The sequence below is a fragment of the Grammomys surdaster genome, unplaced genomic scaffold (assembly GCF_004785775.1).
Source record: "Grammomys surdaster isolate TR1022 unplaced genomic scaffold, NIH_TR_1.0 255, whole genome shotgun sequence".
Lineage (NCBI taxonomy): Eukaryota > Metazoa > Chordata > Mammalia > Rodentia > Muridae > Grammomys > Grammomys surdaster.
The window spans coordinates 5,942,940-5,953,478 of record NW_021604696.1 but is presented as its reverse complement, the minus strand read 5'-3'; the positions used below and the strand labels follow the sequence as shown (position 1 = coordinate 5,953,478).

General features: G+C 44.5%; 1 long non-coding RNA gene across 1 annotated transcript in view; it reads left to right on the top strand.

Moving 5' to 3' along the window:
* The window catches only part of LOC114627597, a 13,237-nt gene that overhangs the window by 2,243 nt on the left and 455 nt on the right, over nucleotides 1-10,539 (top strand). The gene's annotated exons all lie outside the window — the stretch shown is intronic.

The window sequence follows — 10,539 nt, the reverse complement described above, 5'->3', positions numbered from 1 at the left end:
TCCCAGCATCCCAGCATCCCAGCATCCCAGCATCCCAGCATCCCAGCATCCCAGTATCCCAGCTTCCCAGCATCCCAGCTTCCCAGCATCCCAGTGTCCCAGCATCCCAGCTTCCCAGTATCCCAGGTACTATAATTGGTGCTGAGAAGCAAATAGGTGAGTCAGATAAAGCTCCTATTTTCAGGTGCCAAAGTGAAAGAAGCAAAGGCAAGAGAGTTCCAGAGGGACTCACAAGAGGAAGAAGTTTCTGCAGTCCAAGGAAGGGTAGAAAAAGGAAGCCACGGGGGGGTTAAAGCATGAAACTCCATGGGAAGCACCTCTGAGCAGGCTAGATTAGTGGAAGGTGATGAGAGGCTGAATCCTTGGTCGGCTGCTCCAACAGAGCCCATGGGGACATGTGGCCTTGGGGCAGGAAAGGGAGAGATGAAGTGGTCAAGATGCTTGAGTGCAGGCTGGAGTATGTAGAGGGCGCTGGAGGAGAAGATCAAAGATTAACTTGCAACTTAAAAGGTTCAGGGACACAGAGCCCGAGGCATCATTATTGCTGTGTTATATGTTCTCCTGGCAGTCCTGGGACCCCTCTACTTCCTCTTCTGCAGTTCTAACTTCCCCTTCCTCCCTATTCTGGAATTCCAAAAGTTGGCAACAACTAAGGGTCAAGAGAAAAGTGAATTTCCTGTTTGCAGATCAACAGCAGCACACAACCTATTCCTCTCAGTTCACTCTGACGAGGCACCGTTTATTTAGATAATGCGTTTATTATCACAGTTCCACTGTTTCCCATTGAGATAGATGTGCAAATCAAAGTGCCAATGACTTGCTTGCACACATTAACTGTAGGGAAGGAATACAAAATTGGACATATTAGATTATTTTGGCGTTAAATTCAATGTTTGCAGCTTCCCGTTGTTCTCCATCATCCCCTTCTCCTACAAATCAATTTACAAGAGTTTTGTTGGAAATAATACTTAGTAGCAAGAGCTGTGGGTGAACTCAGCTGCAGTGAACATTCTGTTACTAGAAGACAGGGAGGCTGAGGAGGTTGCATTTCCTTTGCTCTTGTCAGAGTAGCTGTGTTGAATGGGTCTCCTATCTCCTACTCTTAGTACTCTGTGGCCTAGGGCAAGAACACAGATAATGTGCCTGCACGAGCAACACTCTAGTACTTATTTACATGCAAGCATGTGTATATGTTCATGTCTATGCAGTTACACATGTGTGTGTCCATGTACGTGGAAGCCAACCTCAGGTGTTCCTAATGGGTTATGCACCTTGGTCTTTGGGACTGGGCCTCTCACTAGGGCCTGAGGCTTGGCATTTATGTAAGCTGGGCTTGCAGACCAGTGAGCTCCAAGAATCCACTTGTCTCTGCCTCCCTTCCCAGGCCTGGAATTACCAAGCAAACATTATTATATCCAGTTTTGTGGCATGAATTAGCATGTGGAGTGTATGGGTTCTGTGTGGGCTGGGTTCCACTGAGTTTCAGTTTCCACATCTGTTCAATGGGGTGACTGTTGCTCTCTGCTCACTTAACAAGGAGGTAATTTCCCACACGTTGTTAAACGTGGGGCTTGTGGTATCCTGACCTTGTCCCAGTTTGCTAGCTCTGTGACTTGAGATTTCTTGTTTATCACACTTCTTTCACAGGACTGGTCTTGTAGATTGTGGGTGTGGGTGTGTGTGCTCAAGTAGTTAACTGTGACCTTGTAGGTTCATAGTTTGCTCAGTGCCTGCAGTATATAGCAGTGACTATGACTCATTTAAAAGAAGACATTAAAACAGGTGAATGTTGGAGGGTCAAGAAAATATGATCAGGAAGAGATTCAGAAAAGGTAACAGCTTTAGGGAAAGTAAGCTTTCTTTCTGTGGCTTTCCCCATCATGCTTTTAAAAATGGGTAAAATGGGCAAATGAGTTGCTCAAACGTGCAGGAGGGTCCTAGGACCAGCTCTGCTCAGGTGACCCCATTTCTCTTCACTTATTATGGCTCCCACAGATGACCACTCTGGACTAGCCAGGCCTTGCTCAATGCTGCAGGCATAGTGTGCAGTTAGCACCTAGTATGCCATCTCTCTCTCTGCCACCCCTCCTGCTGGCTGTCGATGGCCTGGGCTTTGTGAGTGGCCCCTTGCTGCTCCTGTAGCCCTCCTTGATGCCTGTGACAATCTAATGAGAGCTCTGGGTTGCCTGGTAGGACAGGCAAGACTGCAGTGGCAACATTTCTTCAGCTCCTGATAAATCCTCCAAAACTTCTTTTGTAGACAAGCTCAGCATGGAGGTTCTCTGATGGTGACCATTGGAAATGGAGGAGGAGAAAGGATGGAGGAAGAAAGAGGCCAAGAGATGCTGTGTAGATATCTTTCATTCTTCTTCCTCTAACGGAAGCCCAGGGACTACACTGCTGTGGTACCCAAACTCCATCTTGTGAGGACCTGAGTTTAATCACTGGTACCTACGCAAAAAATCTAGACATGGTAGCTCAAGCTTGAAATCCCAGAGCAGAGACAAACAGATCCCCGGGGCTCGATGGTCAGACAGCCTAGCTGTGAAGAATCCCTATCCTACACCCACTGTTTTCAGCTTCTCCGTATATCCATCTTCCTTATAGCTGTTGCTTGTTAGGTTGTGGAGTTACATGGACATAACTTGTAATCCCAGAGCCTCCTCTTAGCTGATGGGACATTTATATATCCACAGCAAAGAATGTGTTTAATATTAACAGGGTCCTTCTTGTTGGAGAGGTTTGCCCTTTCCTTTGTAGTCCTGTTCAACTTCTGTCCAGACGTGTATGTGTGTGTGTGTGTGTGTGTGTGTGTGTGTGTGTGTGCGTGCTTGCACATGTGTGCACATGGAAGCTAGAAGTCAACCTTGGATTCCATTTTTCAGGAGCCACACACCCTATATTGACTTTCATCTTTGTCTTGAGACAGGTTCCCTAGCTGGAGCTTGAGGCCCGTGGATTCAGCGAGGCTGTCTGACCATCAAGCCCCAGGGATCTCTTTGTCTTTGTTCTGGGATTTCAAGCTTGAGCTATTGTGTCTGGAATTTTTTCGTAGGTACCAGTGATTAAGCTCAGGTCCTCATACTTGCATGGCAAGCACAGCTAAGGAGAAACGGAACTGTTTCTCCAGCTCTTCTGACGCAGGGACTTTGAGTGCTGCCGAGAGGTCACATTCAGGCCTTGTGGATACGGGGATGGCTGCACCTGGCTTGACATCGTAGCTCCTGCAGATTTTTAAAATTATGACCCCTTCTTCTTTTAATGAGGACAGGCAACGTTTACAATCATTAGTATCTAGGACATTGTCTTTCCAGGCTAAAAGGAGGAAGAACCCAGGTATGAGATACTAGTGAGTCATTAGTTTGCTTCAGTTGCTGGGATACGATATGGGCCAGACTGTCTCCTTGGGCTCCCACTGAACAGTAGGCATACACTTCCCAGTAGACATAGAGCTGCACTAATGAGCTAAGTCTGTGCTGTCTCCAAGCTAGCTCTATGCAGATGTGAATTTCAGGGTGAGTTCTGTGACAACGCCCACACAGGAATATGCCCCGAGGTAATAAGAAAAGAAGTCTCACAGACTCATCCCAAGCTGACTGAATGTGTATGGCCCATCAGAGGCTAAAGATAGCACATAAACAAGTAGCCCTCAAGCTTGGGGACTCGGTATGGCTGGTAGCTTATTCCTTCCAGAACTCTTTGAAGGTGATCTATCTGTGAACATCATGTTCCCTGGCCCTGAAAACACAGAACCTTGGACTTGGCCCAGTGTGGATACAGAACCCCCTTCTCGGATTCTGGAGTATGCATCGAGTTTGAAAGTGGACATCTTGTCTGAGATGTTCCTCCATCAGAGTGTTGACTGCTTCTGTAGGCCTTCATATAGCAACCTAATGGTCTCTGTTTGTGTGTGTGTATGTGTGTGTGTGTGCGCATGTTTATCTGTGTGTATGTGTGTGTCTGCACGTGTAGATGTGTGCTTTTGTGTGTATGTACATGTGTTGGGTCTGATGCTGGGTGTGTTCTTTGATCTCTATCCACTTTTTTTTTGAGTCAGGATCTCTCTTCAAACCTGGAGTTCACCAGTTTGAGGTGAGCTTCCATCTGTCTCTGACAACCCTCTTCCCAGCAGTGCTGCTGCCTCACTTTTTACATAGAAGCTGATGATGCTAACTAGGGCCTTTATGTTTGTACAGCAGTTACTCTCCAATTGGGCCATTTCCCAGGCTTTCCCTATCTCTTGTGGCTGTGCACGGGTGATGGCTAATCTCAGTTGTCAACTTGACCGCATCTGGAATAAACTAAAACCCAAGCGGCTTGGCATGCCCATAAGGAATTTTCTTGATTGGATAATTTGATATGGGAAGACCTGCTCTAAACCTGGGCCACAGTTTCTGACTGACAGTCCACATGAAAGCACACAGAAGAAAGAAGAGTTTGTTCTTAGCCCGCTTGCCCATACTCTCACAGGCAAGATCTATCCTGCTGCTGGGATATTCCTTCCTGGTGTTAGAACCTACTTCTTAGAGGTTCCAGTGTAGGCTGAAGTCCCTGTCCCTGTTTGTTCTCATAATGGAGGCTGAGATCCTGTGAGGTCTCTCTGAATTGTCTAGATCTAGCTAGGTTATGATGAATGACCATTCCTTTGTGGTCTCAGTTTTCTCAACCCAAACACTGGGATAATAAAATCAGATCTCTCGGGGGAGGGGGGGATGTGAGGATTCTGGTACCCAGAATTAGGCTCTCTCCCCAACAAGAACTTAGCATGTGGACAGGTGCAAGTGACTCAAACCTCCCTGTGACACGAGGGTCACCCCAAGTCAGGAGTTTGTTTTGCTTTCTGAAGTATGGCTAACTGTCCCCTAGAACATACAATGAGAACCCAGTAAGTACTCTCAGGGCTGGGTGATTACACGAATAGTACTGGAGGCAAAAGCCCGTGGGGTAAAAAACAGATCATGCCAAAGCTTCTTGGTGCTCTGCCCTTGAGCTTGTGCCCAAGCAGTCTCATTATACAACATTTGTGTATTAACATAATACAAGAACTTCTGTCCTAATAGGTAAACACCTACCTCCCCACCCCTCAGCTACTCTGGAAGGCCACTATGCTGTAGCTACTCTGCTGTTTGGAATACCCCTCTTTCTTCCCCTGCTGCAGCATCTCCCCTAGTCACTCTGTCAGCATAGAACAGGACAGGGCTACACACCTGTGTGGGAAGAAAGCCCCACACCAGCTGACTCAACTGTCTCAACAGCCTGGTTCTCCTGTGGCTCCATCAACTCTCCCTGAGCTACTTTGTTAGGGTCTAAGGATGCTCCGTGAGTGTGAAATATGGACACCCCCACTCCTGGTAGGAAATGTGATCTATAGTGGTACTCTCATGAGCTTATTCCAGGAAGCTGGTGGTACTCAGACCTAGATCACAGGAGCACAGCTTTTCCCTCCTAGAGATTTAGCAGTGGCACATTATTTTGGAGCTTCTGATATCCCTATACCTATGGGACCATGCCATCCCAACCTCTGTGTACCTCCATTGTTGTACTCTTCTGACACCTTTTTGTAAGGCCCCTGTGATCACATGCAGAAACCCCGTGCGTGAACACTCCAGTTTTCTCCTCTCACCAGCATGCCTTTAAGCTCATCTGCAAGGCCAGTTCACCATTGACATTTTTTAAATACTCCCTAGTTCACGTTGAAATTTGACTTCTTTGTGGTAGTATTGGGATGTAAGAACCTTGGGGAGTGGTGATTAAGTCATGGGGCATCTCCTAAGTACCTTGATATTCTCGTAAGAATGAGTTAGTTATGGCGGATCTAGTTATTGCAATGTTAGTTTGCCCCTCCTGCTTTGCTGCTTCTATGGGTGCCTGCCACACATGTCTAATGTAGGAGCCCACTGTGCCTGCCCACTGCACTTGTTTATAGTGCATGCCTACTGCGCATGCCTGCTGCTCATGCCTGCTGTGTATGCCTCCAGCACTTCATTCTTCGTTAGTGACCTTGATCATATTCTTCAACTTCCAGACCTTGGAGCCAAGGTAAACCTCTATCCTGTAAATCTTTCTGAGTTCAGGTACCCTGTGTGTGAGCTTCCATTTGCAGGACTCAGAAATTAGGATGTGGGGACTTACTAGGGCAGGGTTGTTTTATTTATCTGTCACAAGGACTCTAGTTTTCAAAATGCACCCATAGAAAGACAGAAGCACAGAGGGAGCTGGGAGTTGGCTCTGTGGGTAAGAGCACTTGCAAAGCAAAAGAAGGACCTAAATTCAAGTCCAGAACCAACTTAAAAAAAATCACACATAGTTGCATGTTCCTTGCAGTATACTTTTAAAAACATGTTTGTTGTGATAAAACACACACAAACAAAAGAAACTTGAAGAAACTTATTTTCGTCCATAGTCCATCTTGATGGGGAATTCAAGGCATTAGCACCTTGAAGTGGCTGGTAACATTATTTATACAGTTAAAAGAAGAAGGAAAAAATGGGTAGTCTCTATCCAATTTCATCTTTCGTTTAGACAACCTAAGATTCCAGTCAGGGAATGGCGCCATTCACAGTGCACAGACCTTCCCACACCAACGTAATTACGATAATCTCCCATAGGTGTGCTCAGAGGCTCGTATTCTGGGTGATTCCAGATTGTTGTCAAGCTGACAATTATCACTAACCATTCCTTGCTTGTGATTCCAGTCCTCTGTGGTAGAGATGAGGATATCTCATTATTTTGATGACCAGTCAGCCTAGCCAAAATGGCGAGCTTCCAGTTCCGTTAGAGACCCTGCCACAAGGTAACAAGGGAAGGAGGAATGGAGGAAGACACTTGGTGTCCTCCTCTGGTTTCTGCATGTGGGCATATGACATATACACTCATGCATACACAACTCACTCTCTCTACACACACACACACACACACACACCCCTCACATGCTGCCTTCTCCTCCCATGAAGTAGTCAGCATGGAAGGAGTGAACATGGAATTTACATAGGTGTGTTGGAAATGTGGCTGTTTCCTGGCTGTTTTTTCTAGACTGAAGAGACTCCTCCTGAACAGAGGAAAGAAGCTCATCAAATGTAAAACACTCTGAAGAAAAGTACAAGGCTCTGGAGCTCAGAAAGTCAGGAGACTCACAAGTGCCCCCTTCAGGCTTATAAAGGCAGTCGAGAATTGCTAGAGAAGGAGACTCTCCAGTAGAGTTGCCTGCAAGTTGTGCAGGGAGCTCTGGGGGATGCAGCTCTTGTGAGTCATCCCCTGGGCTTTTCCATGATGCAGCTGCCGTTGGGTTCTTCATACTTCTGTAAGTGACCTCAATAAATGTACTAGGTCATCAAGTTACACTCATACCCTTGGTCTATCATCTGCATTAATACTTGTTCAGATCTCCCCAGGAAAAGTCACACAACCTACTTGACACACAGATGAACAGAATCAAAGATGAGTTGGGAGAATCAGCTGCATAACCCCTGTGATGGATGATAAGACATGCAAATGAGGCTGGTCCCAAAAGGATGAAGCATTCACGAGAGAGAGAGAGAGAGAGAGAGAGAGAGAGAGAGAGAGAGAGAGAGAGAGAGAGAGAGAGAGAGAGAGAAGCAATTACAATAGAGCTACAGTTCCCTGAGTGGTACAGCATGTGGTGATTGGTGCATACTTCCTGAAATAGCTGTTAGAATCTGCAGCTAACACCAAGCATGTGAGAGTGAAGTGCCAGTGGATGTCAGTGGATAAAATCCTAGGCTAGCTATCTTCCTCTATGTGGTACAGGGTGGTATGCCTCCTTTATGAATGGAGTTGACCTCATAAGTATGAGAACAACATTGCCCAAAGGCTAATGGACTGGAGGATACATTATAATCCCCGAAAGAAGCACATAAGGGATAGGATTGTAAGTAGGTTGTGACAGATGCTGTGTGGCCTTTGTGGTGGGCAATGAGACATGCAATGGAGATCTCCATATCCACAAGCCTAGCTCCAGACCAAGGCTTGTGAACTGGCTTTGTTTTTTGAGCCATCTTTGCTTGGTATGTGGCCATTCCCTTCTCCTATCAAGCCTGCTGCCATGTCCTTACAGGCTGAAATTCAGTCAAACAGCACATTCATCAGCCTACCTGGCCTAATTCTATTCACACAGATCCTGCACAGGTTCAATCTAAAGTGGGCAGACTCTTACATCAGACATAGAGCCAAGGAAAAAAGTCCCCATGCCCAGGTCACATCACAAAAGCAAAATCAATATGAATGGCCAAGATAGCATTTATACCATCAAACCCAGTAGTCCTGTCGAAATGCATTCTAATGAGAATTACCTAAATGAATCAGAGAATACATGATTTAGGAGATCATAAATTTTATCAAAGAATTCAAGGAGTTTAAAGAAGACACAAATAGACATCTCATCAAATTTTAAGAGAATAATACTGAATTTCTGAGTGTTGTTTAAGAAAATACAACCGGGATGCTGAGCAAAATGATGAAGGCCATTCAGGATTTGACATCTAAATTCACTAAAGAGAAATTCGGGAAAGGACTCATGCTGAAATGAAGATGGGCTTGAAGAACAGAATACTCCAGTAGGAAACTCAAGGGCATCACCTACAAGTAGAGTGAACCAATTAGAAAATAGACTATCAGGGCTTGAAGATAAAGTAGAGGAATCAGACATATAAGAAAATAATATGAAATAAAAAGCATAAGAAAGGAACTATTTGCCAGCATCAGAAAACCTAATCTATCCATTATAGGCATAGATAAGGAAGAGGAATCCAAGTCAATGGCAAAGAACAACCGTTCAACAAAATAATAGAAGAAAACTTTGGCAAACTGAGGAAAGACATATCCATACAGATTCTAGAAACCCGCAGAATACAAAATAGATAAGAACAGAAAAGAAATTCCCCAAAGCATATCGTAATTAAAACACTAAATATCCAGAAGAAAAAAAAATTGAAAGATGCAAGTAGTGAAAGAAAAAAAAACCCATAAGTTATATATAAGGAAACCCCATCAAAATAACAGGTAATTAAATAATTTTCTCAATGGGAACTTTGAAAGCCAGGAGAGCCTTGAACAATGTACTCTACCTCAAAGATCATTAGTACCAATCTAGACTACTGTATCCAACAAAAGTATCTTTCATAGTTGAAAGAGAAAAAACTTTTCATGACTCAAACAGCCTAAAATGAAATACCCATAAGAATAACCCTAAAGAGAACAGAGACACAATACTTGTAACTGAAGAGTTAAATAAGGATAGATAAGAGACCATTGAAAGAAAACAAATGAAGCTATAATTCCTGAAACATAACCCCCGACTAAGAACACAGCAACAAATGACTGTAATCAGCACACACCTTTTCAATACTAAAGTTAAATATTAATGATCTCAATTCTCCAATCAAAAAAACACAGACTGGCTGAGTGGGATCAGAAACAAAATTCATCTTTCTGTTGTCTACAAGAAACCCATCTCAGCTGTGTGACGATGTGTCTCTGACCTTCCTTGTCTATCTAAGGCACATTCTGATTGGTTAAAAGAAAACGACTATGGTCTATAGCAAAAGTTAGGATAGTAAGGCAGGACATCTGGTAGAGAGAGAGAGAAAGAGAGAGAGAGAGAGAGAGAGAGAGAAAGGGAGGGAGAGGAGAGAGAGGAGAGAGAGAGAGGGAGGGAGGGAGGGAGGGAGGGAGGGAGGGAGAGAGAGAGAGAGAGAGAGAGAGAGAGAGAGAGAGAGAGAGAGAGAGAGAGAGAGAGACTGACTGACTCTGGGAAACGGGGGGTCGGGGATTTGTCACCCAAACGCAGAGGAAGTCAGACATATGAAATTGAGGAGAGGTGACCAGCCATGTGGCAGAACATAGAATAGTATATACAGGTTACTATAAGTTAAGAGCTCATTGGGGAGCAAGCCTAAGCTAAGGCCAAAAGCATTGTAAATAAATATAAGCTTCCATGTCATTATTCAGGAGCTGGGATGAGCTTAGAAAAGCCTGAAGGGTTAACAGTGAAAGGATGAGAGAGCCCTTCAATCAAATGGAACCAGACTCAAGCAGGCTTTTATACCTTAATGTCCAACAAAATAGACGTTGAGCGAAAGCTAATGAGGAGAGATTCTTCTTTCCAATCAAGGGAATGATTAACCAGGAAAATCATATTTTCAGGTCAATGGATAGAACTAGTAAATATTACACCAAGTGAGGTAACCCAGACCCACAAAGACAAACACCACCTGTGCTCTCTTATCTGCAGTTCCTAGCTCCAAGTCTTCAGATTGGAGTGTAGAACCTGCAGTAAATGTTAAAACCACAGAAGGAAGGAAGGACCGTGGGAGTGGGTACTGTAAAGAGGGGGATAACAGGCTACAGGGTATATGAGAAAGGAAATGGGTTACACAGTGAGGGAGCTTCAATTTGCAAGTAGGGATGGAGGTAAATGTAGGAGAGGGAGGTATAAATGACACTTAGGATGTTTGCAAAAGCCTTAAGGAAACATGTTATTTTATATTTATCTAAAATTATGCATAATGAATATAAATCTAT